The sequence below is a fragment of the Protopterus annectens genome, chromosome 7.part0, assembly GCF_019279795.1.
Source record: "Protopterus annectens isolate FY-2018-M chromosome 7.part0, PAN1.0, whole genome shotgun sequence".
NCBI lineage: Eukaryota > Metazoa > Chordata > Ceratodontiformes > Protopteridae > Protopterus > Protopterus annectens.
The window spans coordinates 1,684,571,039-1,684,591,679 of record NC_056739.1 but is presented as its reverse complement, the minus strand read 5'-3'; the positions used below and the strand labels follow the sequence as shown (position 1 = coordinate 1,684,591,679).

At 45.1% G+C, this 20,641-nt stretch overlaps 2 long non-coding RNA genes across 2 annotated transcripts in view; one reads left to right on the top strand and one right to left on the bottom strand.

Annotated features, from left to right (window-relative positions):
• The window catches only part of LOC122805869, a 109,128-nt gene that overhangs the window by 66,465 nt on the left and 22,022 nt on the right, over nt 1-20,641 (top strand). The gene's annotated exons all lie outside the window — the stretch shown is intronic.
• Nucleotides 508-20,641, bottom strand: part of LOC122805870 — a 29,595-nt gene continuing 9,461 nt past the window's right edge. The window contains exon 2 of the long non-coding RNA XR_006365479.1: nt 508-801. This is a non-coding gene — a long non-coding RNA (uncharacterized LOC122805870). The remainder of the gene's footprint in view (nt 802-20,641) is intronic.

Genomic DNA, 20,641 nt, shown 5'->3' with positions numbered 1-20,641 from the left:
GCGCTTTTGTCCCGTTTATTACAGAACTTCTTGTTTGTTTGTTATTGTTGGTGCACTTTTTCATACACAGGAAGCCTGACCACTCTCATATCTCTGCAAAGGCTATATACACAGTGAAGAATCTTCTATTAAGTGTGGTCTACATAACGATATTAGTATGAATACCCTACAGCTGGTCCCAATGTGAAGTCACTTTGAAGTGCTGTTACTTCAATATTATACAAATGTCAATAGTTCATTGGAAAAGTTAAAGAAATGACATCAACATGTAATTTTCTGTTAGTAGAGAAACAACAATATTATAGTATCATTATATATGTATATTTCTTTAGTGTGTGTGTGTGTGTGTGTGTGTGGTGTGTGTGCGTGTGTTTGTGCGTGCGCATAGGTATGTATATATACGTATATATTTACTTCCTTTATTTTGATTAAGATGGAAAGGTACCTTGATTGGTGGAAATTCTGATTTGTAGTAAAACTGGAAAATTAATGACAAAAAAAGATGAATTTATTTTTTTTACCTTACTCGTTTATTTACCAGGAAAGACTATTTTGTACAAGTATCTCTTTTTAGGAGTGACCCAGAAGCCTTATCTTCTAAAGACTCTTGTTTAGAGGTATACAGTAAAATACTAAGGAATTCAAATTCAGGATTATAGACTCAAGCTTGTTTGCAGTTTTTAGCAGTAATCCTTTCGGGCATGCTGCCATTCTTGGTTTGAGGGTTATTCTGGATGATATCTTTCTTTCAATTACTTCATTTTGCAGCTTCTTCCAAGATGTGGTATTCATGGCAGTGTACTGCAGATAGATAAATGTAATCAAACAATTACAAGAAGCTCACATTTAAGACCATCAGTGTTAAATCATTATGCCTTATCACACTGAGAAAACATCATCTTGCCATGCAAAGTGTTGTGATTAATAGGTTTACAATGAACAATAGTGTCTTGTTTAACTGCCACATGATTATTTAACCTCAAAACATGTAAAAGCTTAGGTGGTTGCTATTCAAAACAGTTACTTTCAATTGTCGCTAACACATAAACATTATGTTTTTGCAGATGGCAAACCCTTCATCTTCTGAGCTATACATGAGTGTGAGTTTACACACATACATGCATATATATATATATATATATATATATATATATATATATATATATATAAATTTGAATACACAATTTTCAAATCACAAGGATTCAAAGGAAAAAATCTACTTTTTTGTACGGGAGGCCTACACCCTCTGCTTATTAACTCTGAGATTGCAGTACAAGGGTAAATTTCCTGACCCCACTGTACTGCAATATCATACTGAAAAAAGCTGATACGTGCAATCAACTAATCTTTGATCAGCTGTGCCAGCTTTTTTCTCACTTCAGAATGTTGACTTTTTGATGGGTTGTAGACAAAGGAGCCCGCAGGATTTTTTACAGGGGAGTGCAAACCTAGAGCCTCGCCCCCCCACACACACGCAACCCCCCCACACACAGCCATTTCAGTTTCCCATTACTTGGATATTTCTCCCCAGTTGCCGTACACACTGTTCAAACTCTATGTGCATACTGTTTTATTCTTTACTTCTACGATATTACAGATATTTCAATTTAATTTACAAATTTTATAGCACAAACACTGATAGACATTTGCTTAAATGAAGTAATAGTTTTACTTGGCATTAAAACTTCTCTACCTTTGAAAGTCACATTAACTGAAACAGCATTGAAACCCACATTCAACGAAAATGCACCTGGCCATTGGCAGATTAAGTTTACCTTTTGGCTGTTTTCAAATCACTGGCCCCTTGCACACATTTTAGGACCATGCAAAAGATCTTTAATACAACCAGGAAGGTGAATCAATGCTAATATATAATAATTGAATTATATCCCTTGTATAATACAGCACCACTTGATAGAATGTATTTTAAATTTATAGTTTTGAACATTTTCCCAGTAAGCAAGGAAATAAAACATATGAACCAATAATGACAAACTGCCCAATTTCATTTCAACCATAAAAGGCCACTCAAACATCTGTCATTACAATCCTCCAATATCAGTCAATATGTACAATTTCTGCAGAAGTAGAGTCATCTGAATAATTCCACACTATAGAGATCTGAAACTAATGAAGAGGTTGTTGCTGGAAAACAACTTTATATTTCACTGTTTCATCTACAAATTCAATGCCCGCTGCCCTTGAAGAATAAATTGCCTACGTTATATTAAAAAAAATGGTAAGCTGGTATATTGCAATAGGGAATGGGTGGTAAGCTGAAAAACAAGTTCATAGTTATTAGGCATCTCATCCAAAGGAGGACATACTCAGGACTACAGCACTCCACCCCCTTGAAATACAAATCTACATGCTGTGGGAGTAGAACCTATAGCCCTCTGTATCAAGATGCAAGTATGCTACTTGCTGTGCTATTAACACTGTTTTAAAATTCTATACCACAATAGTGATAGCATTTGCTAAACAAAACAGTTGCACATTTTAAGCAGGCTTAGCATGAGCAGCAGTAAACTTCTCTTCCCTTGAAGTTCACAATTCCTTGAAAATGCACTTGAAAATAAATTCCACCTGCTAACTCTTAACTAGGGCATTTCATTCTCTCTAACACACCTCAACCTCTTGGTGCAAGAAATCTGGACAAAGCCTAAAATAAATAGGAGCAGATTATAAATATTGCTCTCATCAATGCAGAACATTGCTAGAATAACCGGATTTATGTTAGTATGCATTTTTCTAAAGGATATGACATCTAAAACGCAAATGTCTGTCATTATTTAGCAACTTCAATGCTTTTTAGGAGGAATATGGGGCAAAAATCTGGGCATTCTCCAAAAACCTGGACAGCTGAGGGGTATGATACCTCCTTCTTCTAAATACATACAGACACACATACACACCATACCTCTCAATCTCTTAACACAAGAAATCTGGACAAAGCCTGTTATAATGTTAGGGATAAAGGCCCAAAACTAGGGACACATTTAGAAAGTTGCTAGAATAAAAGGATCTGTGTTAGAATGCATTTTCTGAATGATAAGTCTGAAACTGAAATGCATGTTATTATTTATTAACCAGCTATATTCAGATATAGTTGGTTGTCTCCGGACTCACCGTGACTTGCATATTCTCCTCTCTTGAAAGGCCCACTCTGCTTAACTTGTGTATTATTTCCTCAGTTACTTCACCGTGGGTTGCAAGGCAGCTTCATCACTAGTGTGTGCACAAAATAATAATGCCTTCAATGAGTCTTGCAAGAAATCACATGCAATCATCATGGCACAAAGGTTCTACTGAAGATGCTGCAAATTTTTCTCATACACAAACACGACAGAAGCCAGAAACAGCTGTTATTCCACAGCTAGATGCAGCAGTAGCAAAACAAATTGCAGGGAACCGAAATAAACTGGAACCAATTTTATCTATCATTATTTACTGTGCAACCCATGACATTCCTCTCTGTGGAAAAGAAGGCTCTGGTGGAAATTTTTGTTACTTGTTAGATTTTCGTATTGAAGCTGCTGACACAATATTGAAACAGCACAGTGAAACAGCTGCAGGAAATGCTTGGTACACATCCCATAGGGTGCAAAATGAGCTGTTGACAGAATACGAACAAGTACTTCAAAAGGAGATTGTGCAGCGAACAGGGCAGTTGGATTTAGTGTATTGGCAGATGAAACTGCAGATATCTCAGACATTGAGCAGTTGTCATTGGGCATTCGGTTTGTTGATGATTGTGTCTGAGAAGAGTTTACGGTTTTTGTTCCCATTGTTGCGAGAGATGCACAGTCTGTATCAAATGTCATTGTCAGTGAATGCATAAAGTACAGTCTAGACCTGGAAAAATTACTCGGACAAGGCTGTGATGGCTGCTCCATAATGTCAAACATCCAGAATGGTGTTCAGGCAAAGATTTGTGAAAAGTATCCAAAAGCAGCCTTTATCCACTGTGCATCTCACAGACTAAACCTTGTAGTCAATGATCTGAATGATGTTCCTGAAATACGTAGTGATGTTGGTGTTATCAAGAAGATTATTAGTTTTTCTGTGACAGTCCAAGACGATGAGCATTGGTACCAAATATACCTCTTCTGTGTGAGACATGATGGACCGAGAAATATAAATCCATTCATGTGTTTAGTCAGAACTTTGAGAAAATATTTGACTGCCTGGCTGATCTTCAGAAGAGCACTGCTGATGAAACCAGACAAAATGTACATATGTTACTCAGTGCTTGCTCTTCATGCACATTTCTGATTTCTCTCTTCATTATTGCAAATTACTCATCAGTTCTTGAGCCTAGGGTGGCCACGGTGGTGCAGTGGTTAGCATTGCCGCCTCACAGCAAGAGGTTCTCCGGTTCGATCCTCAGCTGGGGTGCCTTCTGTGCGGAGTCTGCATGTCCTCCCTGTGGTCTGGGTTTCCCTCCGGGTGCTCCGGTTTCCTCCCACATCCCAAAGACATGCTGCAGGTGGATTGGACACTCTAAATTGGCCCTAGGTGTGCGTGTGAGTGTGCCTTCTGTGGAAGGTTGGCGCCGCACAGCAGCTTCGCAACTGCAACACCGTAAAACTCCACTGCCATTCAATGCGGACAGGTGATCCGCTGTCCCGTGCCGATAAAGCCGAAAGAAGAAGAAGAAGACTCATCAGTTCTTGAGCCTGTTGCTCAGATGTTTCAGTCTGTTCAACCTGATATATAGTAAAGGCTCAACAACACATTAACAGACTCACTAAAATATTCAAGGAGCACTGCAACCATGCTGAAGAGCACTTTAGGAATGACATTCTCAGTAAGGCAAGATCACTAGCAGATAAACTTGGTATTGAGTTAGTGTTACCAAGGATTTGCAGTCGACACACCGAGCAAACACAGTAGGCGTGGATTTTGAGAGTTATTACAGAACAAGTATTTACATTCCCTATCTTGACTACCACTATGCTTATGTAAATATCTTATGCAATCGTATGTTATCTGCTATATTGTATAACTGTGTAAACCACAATGCTCATGTAAATATTTTATGTATAGTATGTTAGCAATTGTTCTGGAGCTTTTCTCCCTGGGCCTCTGCTGAAAATGGACAGCTTTGTCCAGTCGGACCTCCCCGGTAAACAAATGTAAAATAAAAAAAAAAAAATCTGACCTTTATGTGGATTCAAAAAAAAAAAGTACATCATGCAACAGAAACCAAACAATGGCTCTCTGTGAATTTACTATACTATTCTGTAACTGAATGCACATTACTTAATGTTAACTGATAAAAAAATTAAATAAAAATACAGTATGACAGGGGAAGAAGATAATGCTTTATGATTTGTAAACTGCTCCTAACTTGTCACAAACCGTGAAGTGTATAAAACATCTCTTTCTAATCTTTAGACTCCAGAAAACAGCTTTTCTCGATAAGCAGCAATAAAGACTCCAGCATATAATAAAAATGCATACACACCAGAACATAACAGTTAAACATGTGCATGTCTCTCTGCATATCTATAAATTAGTAAGCCATGTCTTTTTAAACCTATAGTAAATGTTATGTTCTCCATGACAAAGTTATGTATATAGTTATTTGCATGCTCTCACCTTAGTAAACATCCTGTAGTGACAAGAACCCTGTCTCTTTGGGAGTTACTTTGCAATATGCTTAAATCAAAACTACTTGCAGAAGACAATGTTAATCCATCCTGACTGGGACCAGTACAACAGTTCATTAAAATATCTATTAATCTACTAAGAAAACAGATTTCTGCCTCAAAGTAAGAAGTAATTAAAAACAGATGTTAAGTTGTCAAACTCGCCTTCATTCTTGCTGGATGGGTTCGGAGCCGATCCTCGGCTCCGACTCGGCACTTGCTAAGCTCGAGAGCTAATTTTACCAGCTTGAGGCAACCCTATATCCCATGATGCAAGGCGTGACTACCCCAGATCTCATTTGCCGCTTCGCAAAGAGGTCTCCTTTTACCAGCTCAGGTAAAAATTTAGTAATTTGTACTAAAAGTCAGTCAGGAAAATTTCCATTTTCCTTATTTCCTTTTCTTAACAGTTAGTGTAAACTACTATCTATCTTGCCCTATATTACCTTTCTTTTGTATTAGGGATACTTTTTCCTCCCTTCAGGCCTTAAGCCTCCCTTCCATTATTTTTCTGTCAGGAAGTCTGTGTGTTTTAGTCAGTTTTTCCTCCTCTTTATTACTTAACTGTGTGACTGGTATGTGTGTGTGTTGCATACCATGTCAAAAGAAGTAAAGGTCTCAGGCTTCAAGAAGTGTGACTCGTGCTGTCAGAAAATGTCTCTGACAGACGGTCACACTTCTTGTGTGTATTGCCTGGGGCCTTTACACCTGCAGGACTCCTGTGCTATTTGTCACTCCTTCAGCCAGAGAGTCCTGCAGGAACGTAGAAACAAGTTAATTCTACGTGGCTTGTTGAAGCCAGAGGGTTCCCCGACCAAGACTGGGTCGGCAAAGCCCTCTAAGCCACCTAAAGCCCAGGCTTTGGCTCCTAAGCCTTCGGTAGTGGCTCCGACTCCTTCGGAGTCGAGATCGGCTCCGGCTGGAGCCGATCTCTCTATCCCTGAGGTGGTGGTATCGGCGCTGGCTGGCTCCGATACACTTGCACCTATGTCGATGTCGGCTCCAGCCGGAGCCGACATATCCTTGACCAGGACTGGTGCCGATATGCTGTCGGCTCCATCTGGAACCGAAGGGTCTTCGGCTCTGATGGCTCTTTCCAAGAAGAGATCTCGGTCCCCTTCCCTGGAGTTGATTCGCTCGGCTCCGGGATCTCCTCTACTTTTGGAGCAGAGCCATCAGAGCCGATCTTCAAGGTCTTCCAGGCTGTCAGACCATGACTTGGAGAGGGTGGTAAGTAGACTGCTGAAGTCACAGGCACTGGCCCAGATGCTCCATAGCCCATCTCAGCAGACGTCCGCTATCCCAAATCCCCCTGAAATTCCTCCTCCGACTCTCCTTCAGAGTTCGGAGCCGGAGCTTCTCGGAACGTTGACTGTGGGTGCGCCGGAGCCGATACTTCCCCTGTCGGCTCCGTCGTCTTCTACTCCGATTTCCTCCATGAGACCTTCCTTGGAGGGATCCGGTCGTTGGGTCTCCCTTGTCGGCTTCGAGGGGGCAAGTGGCATCGGACCCTTGTCCGACCCCGCTCTCCCTCTTGGAGCTTCGGCATTGGTGAGCTCGGCACTGACATCAGCCTCGGAGCCTTCTCTTTCGGTGGAACCAGGGATTCCTGTCTCTTTGGAGCGGGAGTCTTCTGGCCTCCCTGGGAGGGGAGCCTTTGAGGTGATGAGGAGTGTTCTAGCCCCGGAGCTGAGTCAACGGTCAATTCCATTAGCTCCTCCCTCTTCGGTGCCTGTTGATGTCTCTTCCCATTCTCTTGCTCCTGGACCCAGAGATCCATCGCCCCAGGTTTCCCCATTGGGAAGAACTTCCTCTTCCGAGGTTTCTCCTGATCCTTCCGGAGAACCCAGCGAAGGGCGTGCAAGAGGAAGCACACAGACTCCCCCGAGTCTACGACATCAGATACCGACTTAGATGAGTCTGAGGGTTCCCCACGGTCCCCCTCTGAGGATGTCTCCTTTTCAGACATCCTGGAACTCCTTAAGCAGAGGGGGAACTGGCCTTCCATTAACCCCTCCGAGGATGAGTCGGTATACCTGGAGGCTTTTGGATCTCGACCCTCCACCTCCTGGGTGTCTCCGCCTTTCGACCCGCTCATGCAAGTGGTGGCTCGAAGGGCATGGGCGGCCCCGGATTCTGTGGAACCAGTCCCCAGGAGGCCTTCTAAATTCATCACGGCCCCCGCAGACAAACAGTTTCTCACCAAGGGTGTCCCTGTTGATGCCATGGTGGTGGCGGCTGCCACCAAGAAGGAACTTGCCGATCCTTCTGTACCTGTCCATCCTCCTAACAAGGACTCTAGGACCATGGATAGGTATGCAGTGGCGGATGTTTTCTTCAGCGACCTTAAGCTATGCTCGCTGAACTATCTCTGTCACTTTACCCGGCTTCAGAGAGACATTCTCAAGGAACTAGGTGAGGTGGTTCAGGATCCGTCAGCTGCTGGGGCTCAAGAAAAGATTGCTTCACAGCTCGGAATCCTAAATTCTATTACTAACTCCTCCATGCGGCTCATTTCTTATGCAGCCGATGGGGCGAGTAGAGCCGCAGGCACAGGAGTGGCACTTAGGCGTCAGTCCTGGATGCGGCTTTGTAATTTCGCAGACCCCTTTAAGGCGTCCTTCACTAATACTCCCTTCGATGGTTCGGCTTTGTTCAGGCCTCAGGTGAAGGACACATTTACCAGGTGTGAGCAAGACGGCAAGACTCTTTCTGCCGTAGGAGTCCATTTCTCCACCCCTTCAAGACCCTATCCCAAAGGTCAGAAGGGAGGGAAAATGTGGTTCCGTAAATCTCAGGGAGTCACGCCGGATGCACGTGGTCAGTTTACCCCCAGAGGCAGAGGGGGTAATAACAATAGACGCCGCCCTAGGGGCAGAGGGGGTCCGCAGAATCAGGGCAGCAGAGAGCCTCTCTCCGATAAACCCTTCCAACATCCCTGAGGTGTTGTCCGACTGTCCACCCTTGGAGGCAGTCGGGGGAAGATTGTCGCTGTACCCAACAGCCTGGCGTTCCCTTTCTCAAGACAAATGGGTACAGTCGATCATATCCGAGGGTTACAATATCCTTTTCGTGAGATATCCTGCTCCTCATCAATCCCTCCCGGACGTTTCTCCCGGTCTAAGGGAGTCGGCAAAGCTGGAGGTATCAAAGCTCCTAGCAAAAAGAGCCATCCAACTAGTACCAGCAGACCAGGTAGGATCCGGAATCTACTCAAGATTCTTTTTGGTTCCCAAAAGGCGGAGATTGGAGACCAATTTTAGACCTCAGCAAACTAAACAAGTTTGTCAAGAAGGCAAGGTTCCGGATGGTCACGCTTCAGTCCATTCTACCTTTTTTGGGCAAGGACAACTGGATGTGCTCAATAGACCTTCAGGATGCGTACTATCACATAAAAATTCACAGGCGCTCCAGAAAGTTTCTCCGCTTTCGGCTGGGGACCAGTCAGTTTGCCCTTTTGTCTCACTACAGCCCCCAGAGTGTTTACCAAATGCATGGCAGTGGTCACGGCTCACCTGTGACATCAAGGATTCCAGGTGTTTCCGTATCTAGACGACTTGCTCCTCTCTGCCACCACCAGGCATCAACTTCTCAAGGCCAGGGACTACACTCTTCACATCTGCAACCAGTTAGGGATCTCTATAAACTTCGAAAAATCTTCATTGTCTCCTTGCCAATCTATTACCTTTATAGGCGCAGAATTAGACACTGTCGGGATGTCAGCAAGACTCACAAACCAAAGAATTCTGGACATCCAAAAGTATGTTCGGATCATACTACTCAGCAGAAAGATCAGGGCCAGATTTGTCCTGAAGGTGCTAGGTCTTATGGCTGCAGCCATCGTACTGCTTCCTTTAGCTCGCTTCCACATGCGTCTTCTGCAGTGGATGTTGTTCACCCAGTGGTCATTCCAGCAGCTTCCCATGTGCCACGAGATCTTCGTGATGCAATCTTGCAAGAGTCACCTAACCTGGTGGAAGTCTTCTCCACAACTCCATCAGGGCTGACTGTTTGTTCCCCCAGTTTCGGTTGCCATAGTCACTTTGGATGCCTCTCTGATCGGGTGGGATGGGCATTATCATGGCAGGATGGTCCATGGGACTTGGCAACCCATAGAATACCATCTGCACATAAATGTCCTAGGGATGAGAGCCTGAGAGCTCCCCGACTAAGTCGGCTCCGGGGAAGCCCTCGAAACCGGTTAAGCCTTCGGCTTCAAGTCTCAAGCCATCGGCTACTGGTTTGTCTTCTTCAGTGTCGAGATCGGCTCCGGCCGGAGCCGATCCTTCCCTTTTAGAAGTCACAGTATCAGCTCCATCCGGTGCCGATACTGCCAGATCTGGGCACTCAGTGTCAGCTCCGGCTGGAGCCGACGTATCCTCGGCTCCTTTGGCTCCACCTATCTCTAAAAAGAGATCACGATCCCCCTCATTGGAATCGATACGTTCGGCTCCGAGATCACCCCTGCTCTCCGAGCGGAGCCATCGGAGCCGTTCTTCTCGGTCGTCCAGGCTGTCTGATCAGGACCTCGAGAGAGTGGTGAGTAGACTATTAAAGTCTCAGGCATTGGCCCAAATGCTCCATAGCCCGTCTCAACAGACGGTAGCTATCTCACATCCACCTAACATTCTTCCTTCGACTCTCTTACAGAGCTCAGAGCCGGAGCTCCTCGGAGCCGTGACTGTTGTAGCCGGGCCGATACCACCCCTTTCAGCTCCGTCGTCCTCTGCTCCGATTTCCTCCTTGAGGCCTTCATTGGAGGGATCCGGGCATCTGGTCTCTCTCATCGGCTCCGAGGGGGCGAGTGGCATCGGACCCTTGTCCGACCCGTTCTCCCTCTCGGGGCTTGGCGTTGGTGAGCTCAGCCCGACATCTGCCTCGGAGCCTTCCCTCTCGGTGAGGCCTGGAGTCCCTATCTCTTCGGAGTGGGAACCTTCTGGCCTCTCTGATGGGGGAGCCTTCGAGGTGATGAGGAGTGTACTAGCCCCTGGGCATAGTTAATGGTCAGTTCCATCAGCTCCTCCCACTACAGTGCCTGCTGACGTCTCTTCCCACTCTCTTGCTCCCGGACCCAGAGATCCAATGCCTCAGGTTTCCCCATTGGGAATATCTTCCTCTTCCGAGGCTTCTCCTGATCCGTCAGGTGAACCTCCATGTAAGAGGACATGTAAGAGGAAACATCTAGACTCCCCCGAGTCTATTACATCTGATGCTGACTTGGATGAGTCGGAGGGATGTCTCTTTCTCAGACATCCTTGAACTCCTTAAGCAGAGGGGGAACTGGCCCTCCCTTAATCCTTCCGAGGACGAGTCAGTATACCTGGAGGCGTTCGGATCTCGACCCTCCACCTCCTGGGTGTCTCCGCCTTTCGACCCTCTTATGGACGTGGTGGCTCGGAAGGCGTGGATGGCCCCAGATTCGGTAGACCCTATTCCTCAGAGGCCTTCTAAATTCATTACGGCCCCACCTGATAGGCAATATTTGACTAAAGGTGTCCCGGTTGATGCCATGCTGGTGGCTGCAGCCACCAAAAAGGAACTAGCTGATCCTTCAGTACCTGTCCATCCTCCTAACAAGGATTCTAGGACTATGGACAGGTACGGCAAGTGGATTTTTTCTTCAGCGACCTTTGCCATGTGATCGCTGAACTACTTGTGTCACTTCACCCGCCTTCAAAGAGATGTTCTTAAAGAGTTAGGAGAAGTTTTACAGGATCTGTCAGCTGCTGGGTCTCAGGATAAGATTAGCTTACAGCTAGGAATCCTAAACTCCATTGTTAACTCCTCCATGCGGCTCATTTCTTATGCAGCCGATGGAGCGAGTAGGGCTGCAGGCACAGGAGTGGCTTTAAGGCATCAATCCTGGATGCGGCTTTGTAATTTTGCAGACCCCTTCAAGGCATCCTTCACAAACTCCCCTTTTGATGGTTCGACCTTGTTCGGACCTCAAGTGAAAGACACCTTGACTAGATGTGAACAAGATGGCAAGACTCTTTCTGCCGTAGGAGTCTGTTTCTCCACCCCTTCAAGACCTTACCCAAAAGGTCAGAAGGGAGGGAAAATGTGGATGTCCTTCAAGGATGCATCTGCAGTCATAACATATGGGTTGTCCTGCGTCAGGCAGCCCTTTGGTCGGCCGGATTCCAAAGTCTGGGTCTGGCCTCGGCTGATGCCGCACTTCACCCGACGTCATAGCTTCTGGGGTATAAAGGCATCAGCCGACGCCATTTTCCTCAGTCTTTCTTGCCGCGTGGTGCCCGAAGCAGAAGCTGTTCAGTGCGGTCGGTCAGATCCAGAGATTTCAGCTACCGAAGACTTCTAAAAAAGCTAAGTACCCCATTGGGGACTCTTTCTTGCCTCAGCCGATGTCAGACAAAGTAAATAATTGTTTAACTTGTGGGAAACAAATACCTCATAAGGATTTCCACTCTTACTGCCTTCCTTGCTTAGGCCCAGACCACGATGTATCAGCTTGTTTAGCCTGTGCTTCCTTCAACCGACGGACACTTAGACGTCGGTCGGAGTTTGCAGAAGAGTTTTTTGGATCCGCTTTTGCATATAAAATGCCATCGGAGACTCCGACTACACATTTAGCCAAAAAACGCAAGGAAAAGGACCGACACTTGCGGCCCGCGGTTTCAGCTGAAACCACGGTTAGGCCTACCGCGAGTGTCTCGGTTCCGGCTGAAACAGAGTCCTCGGTTCTTCCTTCTGCCAAAAACATGCCTCCGACAACCGAGGCCAGAGGGGCCCCGGCTGAGTCGGCTACAGAAATTCCTACCGAAGAAGCAGGCGCACAAGAATTGTCCGACACCATTCCGTTGGACATCTGTACTCCTGCACGTGGGGCAGCTAGACCCCCTGCTTCTATGTCTATTAAGGCCTTCTCCAGGGCTAAAGCAGCTAAAATTTCCAAGGCCTTACCTACAAAAGCTTCCTCTCAGAGACCTTCCTCAAGTTTTCAGATTCTCAGCCTTGCTGAGGACCTTATATCTTTGATTAGGGGATCCCAGCCTCACCCAGACAGGGCCTCACAACCTCCTCCTGACAAAAGGCCTAGGACTGAACCCCCTGAACCCCTCTCCTCTGATTATTCCTCGGATGGATCAGATTTATCAGACCATCAGGAAGGACCATACTCACCTTATGAGGATTCGGATGCAGAAGACTCAATTCCTTCTGCCTCCCCCCCAGAAGAATTTTCCTTTGGGGAGACTTTACACTCTGTGAGGGAACACTTTCAATGGCAGGGTCAGGATTTTTCTGATTCTAGGAAAAGGCTAAGGACTTTTTTACGCTTGCCACAGCATAGGCCTTTAGCCATACCACCTGTACTATCAGTTGTTGATGATGCATACAATGATGCCAGTTCTGCCCCTGATTCTCTTCCCCTGGCCCCTGCCAAACCTGATGCCCTAGGGGCAGAGGGGGTCCGCAGAATCAGGGTAGCAGAGAGCCTCTTTCTGACAAACCCTTCCAGCATCCCTGAGATGTTGCCTGATTGTCCACCTTCGGAGGCAGTCGGGGGAAGATTATCACTGTACCCAATAGCCTGGCTTTCCCTTTCTCAAGACAAATGGGTACAGTCGATTATATCCGAGGGTTACAAAATTCCCTTCATTCAAACCCCAATTCAGCAAAAGGGAACCCTTCCGGATGTTCCACCTGGTCTAAGGGAACTAGCAGTACCAGAGATATCAAAACTGCTAGCAAAAAGAGCCCCAGCCAGTCCCAGCAGACCAAATAAGATCCGGAATCTACTCAAGGTTCTTTTTAGTACCAAAAAAGACAGGGGACTGGAGACCAATATTAGATCTCAGCAAACTAAACAAGTTTGTAAAGAAAACAAGATTCCGGATGGTCACACTTCAGTCCATTCTACCCTTTCTGGGCAAGGACAATTGGATGTGCTCGGTAGATCTTCAGGATGCGTACTATCACATAAAAATTCACAGGCGCTCCAGAAGGTTTCTCCGCTTTCGGCTGGGGACCAGTCACTTCCAATTCAGGGCCCTGCCCTTTGGACTCACTACAGCCCCCAGAGTGTTCACCAAATGTATGGCAGCGGTTACGGCTCACCTGAGACGTCAAGGATTCCAGGTGTTTCCATATCTAGATGACTGGCTCCTCACTGCCACCACCAGGCATCAACTTCTCCAAGCCAGAGATTACACCATGCACATTTGCAGAGGGCTAGGGATTTCTATAAATTTCGAAAAATCTGCCTTGTCGCCTTGTCAATCTATTACTTTTATAGGCGCAAAATTGGACACCGTACAACCTTCAGCAAAGTTAACAGACCAAAGGATTTTGGACATTCAAAGTCACGTCCAGGTGATTCTTCTCAGCAACAAAATCCAGGCCAGATTTGCTCTGAAAGTATTGGGTCTTATGGCAGCTGCCATAACACTTCTTCCCTTTGTCCGCTTTTATATGCGTCTTCTACAATGGATGCTATTCGCCCAATGGTCCTTTCAACAACTTCCCATGCGTCACAGGATCATAATAACTCCAACTTGCAAAAGGCATCTGACCTGGTGGATATCGTCCCCTCAAATCCATCAGGGCAGACCCTTTGTTCCTCCTGCCCCGGTCGCCACAGTTACATCGGACACCTCCCTGATCGGGTGGGTGGGGCATTATCAGGGCAGGATGGTCCATGGCACTTGGCAACCTTTCGAATACCACCTGCACATAAATGTCCTAGAGATGAGAGCAGTGCTTTTAACGTTGCAAGCCCTCAACGACTCTCTTCCCCTGGGAACTATTACAGTCCAAATGGACAATATGTCCGTAGTGTGGTATATCAACAAACAAGGCGGAACCAAGTCCTATCCACTGTGTCGAGAGGCTCTCAGACTTTGGCAGTGGGCAATCTCTTCTCAGCGGTTTCTGATAGCGCATATCCCGGAAATCCAACATCATAGCGGACAGGTTGAGCAGAGCTATTCTCATGCCTCACGAGTGGTCTCTCAAACAATCAGTGATGGAAGAGATTTTTCAGGAGTGGGGCCTTCCTTGCTGCGACCTTTTTGCTACACCTCAAAACAGCAAATGCCCAGACTTCTTCTCTCTCTTCCCTCTTCCAGGCCATCCCCCAGAGTCGCTCTAACCCAAGGTTGGCCCGGGGACTTCTTTATGCCTTTCCCCTTTCCTCTGATACCTCAAGTAATTCAGAAAGCAACGCCTTGAGAGCCAAGTTGATTCTCATTGCCCCTTATTGGCCTCGACAGATATGGTTTCCGTTCCTACATCGTTATCTCTTGGTACAGCCATGGCATCTGGACCCGGTTCCAGATCTTCTGACCCACCAGTCGGGGCAGCTGCACCAATCCATACCTTCTCTCAACCTCACTGCTTGGTTGCTCCACTTCCATCCTTAGCCAGGCTTCCTATGATTTCTAATCCCGTCCGGGATATCATAGTAGCTTCCCTTAAATCTTCCACAAGAAGGATTTACACTAGTAAATGGCAACGTTTCTCCTTCTGGGCAAAAGCTAGGAATATAGACCCCCTATACTGCTCCGATTCATTCGGTCTTGGTCTTCCTAGCTGAGATTTTTCATTCAGGATCTTCTTCCTCCACAGTAAAAGTTCAGCTGGCAGCCATTTCGAATTTTCATATAGGCTTTTTGGACCACAACATTATGTCACATAAACTTTGCAAGGCATTCCTTAGAGTTATATTTTTACTTAAACCTCCGATTAGAGACCCCCCACCACAGTGGGATCTAAATTTAATTTTAACATCCTTGATTCTTCCCCCTTTCGAACCTGCGGCTGCCTGTTCATTGAAATTTCTTTCTTGGAAGACACTCTTTCTAGTCGCCATTACTTCTGCCAGGAGAGTATCTGAGCTTCATGCTCTCTGCATTCGTCCTCCCTACTTAACCTTCCACAAAGACAGGGTATCTCTAAGGACTAATCCGTCTTTCTTACCCAAAGTGGCATCGCAGACGAACTTAAATCAATCCATTGATCTTCCAGTTTTTTCCCAAATTATTCTGATAGAGCGGAACAAAAACTACATTGTCTTGATGTTCACCGCCAACTCAGATATTATCTGGACAAAACTAAACATTTTAGGAAATCTGATCAACTGTTTCTATCCTATGCAGGGAACAGGAAAGGCCTTCCAGTCTCCAAGGTGACTTTATCTAGATGGCTGTCTTCTGTGATTACTTACATTTATCAGCTCAGAGGCAAAGAGTTGATTTCTAGGCCAAAAGCCCATTCTACCAGAGCTCTTGCTACATCTACAGCTTTTCAGGCTAGACTTCCAATAGACACTATTTGCGCAGCAGCCACATGGGCCTCTCCTCATACCTTTGTTTCACATTACAAATTAGACTTGGCCTCCAGAGGCGGAGTAATTTTGGTTCCACCGTTCTCAAGAGTCTGTTCCATTGAGCCACCCAGGATAGAAGTGCTAGGGGCGGTCCCATCCAGCAGAATGAAGGCGAGATTGACAACTTAACATTAAGTTATGTACCTACCATAGCGTTCCATGTTAGTTGTCTTCTCGCCTTCTTTCTGTCCATCCCTCCATCCCCTAGCCTGGTCAGACCGAGAAGATTATGCCTCTTCTCTTAAGAGGTTTTATCCTTTTTTCTAGCTAATCAGCTTCTAGTGTCACTAGATTAGGTTGATCCCTTTCAGAGGATTATGATGATTATGATTGTCATTTTTAGTATTGTTACTTTTTCTTCCTCCTCTCCAGTTGGAAGAATATATTGCATAATTTCCTTAGCTACCAAACGAGATCCGGGTAGTCTCCGCCTTGCATCATGGGATATAGGATTGCCTCGAGCTGGTAAAATTAGCTCTCTAGCTTAGTAAGTGCCGAGTCGGAGCCGAGTATTGGCTCCGAACCCATCCAGCAAGAAAGAAGGCGAGAGAAGACAACTAACATGGAACGTTATGGTAGGTACATAACTTCTTATTATATAATAATGCATATTGTTGGGGGGGCATAGTTTGCATGGAGACACAGTAATTAGCCTTACTACCTCACAAGTGGTGCAGTTGGTTAGCGGAGTGTCAGACTTACAGCAGGAAAACCAGCAGCTAAGGATGCAGCTGGAGCGGCTTACTAAGTAAATCAGCTGGGCTTTCCGAGGGTTGGAATTTGCAGAAAAATGGCACAGAGCTGAACTTGCAGTCCTCCGTCTTGAACAACACATGATCCGGGTCATGCTTCTTTACCTTTGCAGTGGTATTTGTATCCCAGAAAGGCATAAGTGATTAATCTCGAAGCACACTGACAGCAACATTGCTAAAAATGCAGTCTTGTTGCAACATTTGAAAGGCTGGAATTTTTTACATTCAGCTATATTTCGCTGTTAATTCAAATATCTAACACAAGCAACACAGTACACCAGTAAATACTTGATAATTGGCCCCTGAGTAGCCACTCAGCATGTGCATCGTCATAAAAGCATTATGATGCAACACTGTTCAAAGCTTATGTCAAATAAAAACTTCTAGGATACAGCTTCAGAAGTGCTGCAAGAAAGTACGCTTTTACAAAATAAAGTGACAACTGCAGAACTCTTTGATGAACCAGATGCAAAGGGCATAGGCATATTACTGGCTGACTATTAAAACAAAACAATGCATGTTTTCAATGAAGCATGGTTGAAATCGTCAGAGTTGTTCCCCTGAAATGATAAAATTTGAAGACTAAACTCTCCTGAAGACTATATATTGATTTAAATTAAAAATTTCCTTCATCCAGAAGGAATCTACATCAACCAAATTGCTTATTCTTAACTTAAACACTTGGTCATCTGACCTACTGATGTTTGTTTTTACTTACCTGCCTGCTCCTACAATATGTCAAGCTTTGACTTTTCTCAAAAAAAAAAAAAAAAAAAAAAAAAAAGAACAATAAGGATCAGGCTGTCCGTAAGTATTTGTTTTAATTTCTTTACAGTGCCACACCCTTGATGGTACCAACGAACTGCCAAACAAAACCATAACAGAGAATGGAGTAAAATGAAATAGGCTGGGCCATAGTCTAACATAAACTTTGCTACTACTTAGACCCAGCATTTATCTTGCCTCACGACAATGGTGACCCATAACTTTATTGGCTTAAACAAGAATGAGCAGTTAGGCCACTCTCAACACATCAGCTCGTGATTGGTGCCTCACTAGGGCTGGTCTATCCAGCTGGATTCTTAGATGGACAGCATTTAAGGGGAGAACAGTTCAGAAATCACTAATCGTGGACAGTTTAAGACTACAGAGAATTGGTAAGTCAAAAGAATTAGCGCATAATTACCTTAAAGCAGATCACCCTCACAGTAGCAGTTTTAAAGTCATTTGTCCAGCTAGTAGTATTTATTTTAAAAATTGAACTAGATGGTCTTTTGACAATAGCTAGCCTTTTACACCGTGATTATTGACAGCTCGCCTCTCACCTCTTCTTCTTCTTCTTCTTTCGGCTGTTCCCATTAGGGGTCGCCACAGCGGATCATCTGTTTCCATTTCTTCCTGTCCTCTGCATCTTGCTCTGTCACACCAACCGCCTCCATGTCCTCTCTCACCACATCCATAAACCTTATCTTAGGCCTTCCTCTTTTCGTCTTACCTGGAAGCTCCATCCTTAACATCCTTTTCCCAATATACCCAGCATCACTCCTCAGCACATGTCCAAACCAACACAATCTCGCCTCTCTGACTTTGTCTCCAAAACGTCCAACCTGAGCTGACCCTCTAATATACTGATTCCTAATCCTGTCCATCCTAGTCACACCCAGTGCAAATCTTAACATCTTTAACTCTGCCACATCCAGCTCTGACTCCTGCCTTTTTGTCAATGCCACCGTCTCCAACCCATATAACATAGCTGGTCTCACTACCCTCTTGTAGACCTTCCCTTTCACTCTTACTGGTACCCGTCTGTCACAAATCACTCCTGATACTCTTCTCCACCCATTCCACCCTGCCTGTACTCTCTTCTTCACCTCTTTTCCACACTCACCATTACTCTGAACTATTGATCCCAAGTACTTAAACTCATCCACCTTTACTAACTCTACTCCCTGCATCCTCACCATTCCTCTACCCTTCCTCTCATTTACACACATATATTCTGTCTTAGCCCTGCTGACCTTCATTCCTCTCCTCTCTAGAGCATATCTCCACCTCTCCAGGGTCTCCTCAACCTGGTCCCTATTCTCACTACAGATCACAATGTCATCTGCAAACATCATAGTCCACGGGGCCTCCTGTCTGATCTCATCTGTCAACCTAAAAAGAAAACGATGAGTGCACCATGAGCTGCAGAATTATATTCCAATAAAGTCTCAAGGAAGGCTCCTAGTTAAACCAATAGTTCGCATTTATTGTTAAAAACAAACAAACACAAGGACTGCAGTAAAATGAGCGCTTTCGCTTTGCACACCAACGCTTCATCCTCATACAGACTTCCTCATACATAGACTTTATTGGAATATAATTCTGCAGCTCATGGTGCACTCATCGTTTTCTTTTTAGTTTTTTGGACGTTTGATGAGAGTGCTTTATCTGGCGGTATTGGTCTTTCTTGCTGTCATCTGTCAACCTGTCCATCACCACTGCAAATAGGAAAGGGCTCAGAGCTGATCCTTGATGTAATCCCACCTTCACCTTAAACGTATCTGTCACTCCCACTGCAGTTCTCACCACTGTCACACTACCCTCGTACATATCCTGTACCACTTTTACATACTTCTCTGCCACTCCAGACTTCCTCATACAGTACCACAACTCCTCTCTAGGCACCCTGTCATATGCTTTCTCTAAGTCCACAAAGACACAATGCAACTCCCTCTGACCTTCTCTGTATTTCTCCAACAACACTCTCAGAGCAAACATTGTATCTGTAGTGCTCTTTCCTGGCATGAAACCATACTGCTGATCACTAATCATCACATCCCTTCTTAACCTAGCTTCCACTACTCTTTCCCATAACTTCAAGCTGTGACTGATCAATTTTGTCCCTCTGTAGTTAATGCAGCTCTGCACATCACCCTTATTCTTAAAGATAGGTACCAAAGCACTTTTTCTCCACTCCTCAGGCATCCTCTGACTTTCCAAAATTTCATTAAACAATCTGGTTAAAAATTCCACTGCCATTTCTCCTAAGCACCTCCATGCTTCCACTAGTATGCCATCTGGGCCAATAGCCTTTCCATTCTTCATCCTCTTCATAGCTGTCCTTACTTCCTCCTTGCTAATCTGTTTCACTTCCTGATTCACTATCTCCACATCATCCAACCTTCTCTCTCTCTCTCTCATTCTCTACATTTATCAGCCCCTCAAAGTACTCTTTCCATCTACTCAACACACTCTCCTCGCTTGTGAGTACGTTTCCTCACTATCCTTTATCACCCTTACCTGCTGCACATCTTTCCCAGCTCTATCCCTCTGTCTAGTCAATTGGTACAGGTCCTTTTCTCCCTCTTTAGTGTCCAATCTCTCATACAACTCTCCATATGCCTTATCCTTAGCCTTTGCCACCTCTCTCTTTGCCATGCACCTCATCTCCTTATACTCATGTCTACTTTCTTCATCTCTTTGACAATCCCACTTCTTCGCCAGCCTCTTCCTCTCTATACTCTCCTGTACTTACCCATTCCATGCGCCTAAATTGCAAGGAAGATGCAGTTGGAGGAGAAATGTTATAAAGATTCTAAAAAAATCATCTGACTGCATCAGCAACCTCCAATCACATCTCCGATGTATTTGGCATGTTGGTGACAAGATTCTTCTGGGAAGATGCAGCTGGAAAAAAAAAAGTTGAAATAGGAGCCGGTGCGTGCTCCTGCATGCCCATGCCTAAATCATCTCTTCCGAATTTCCGAATGATGCAGGCTTTACAGAAAAAAAAAAGTAAGTGGAAATGATAGAAAAAAAGTGTGTTTTGCCAAATCATCACAGATAGCTTTAAGAAAATCCAGGGGGTGTGCAAGTGCACCTTTTAATGGGTTTGGGGTGGC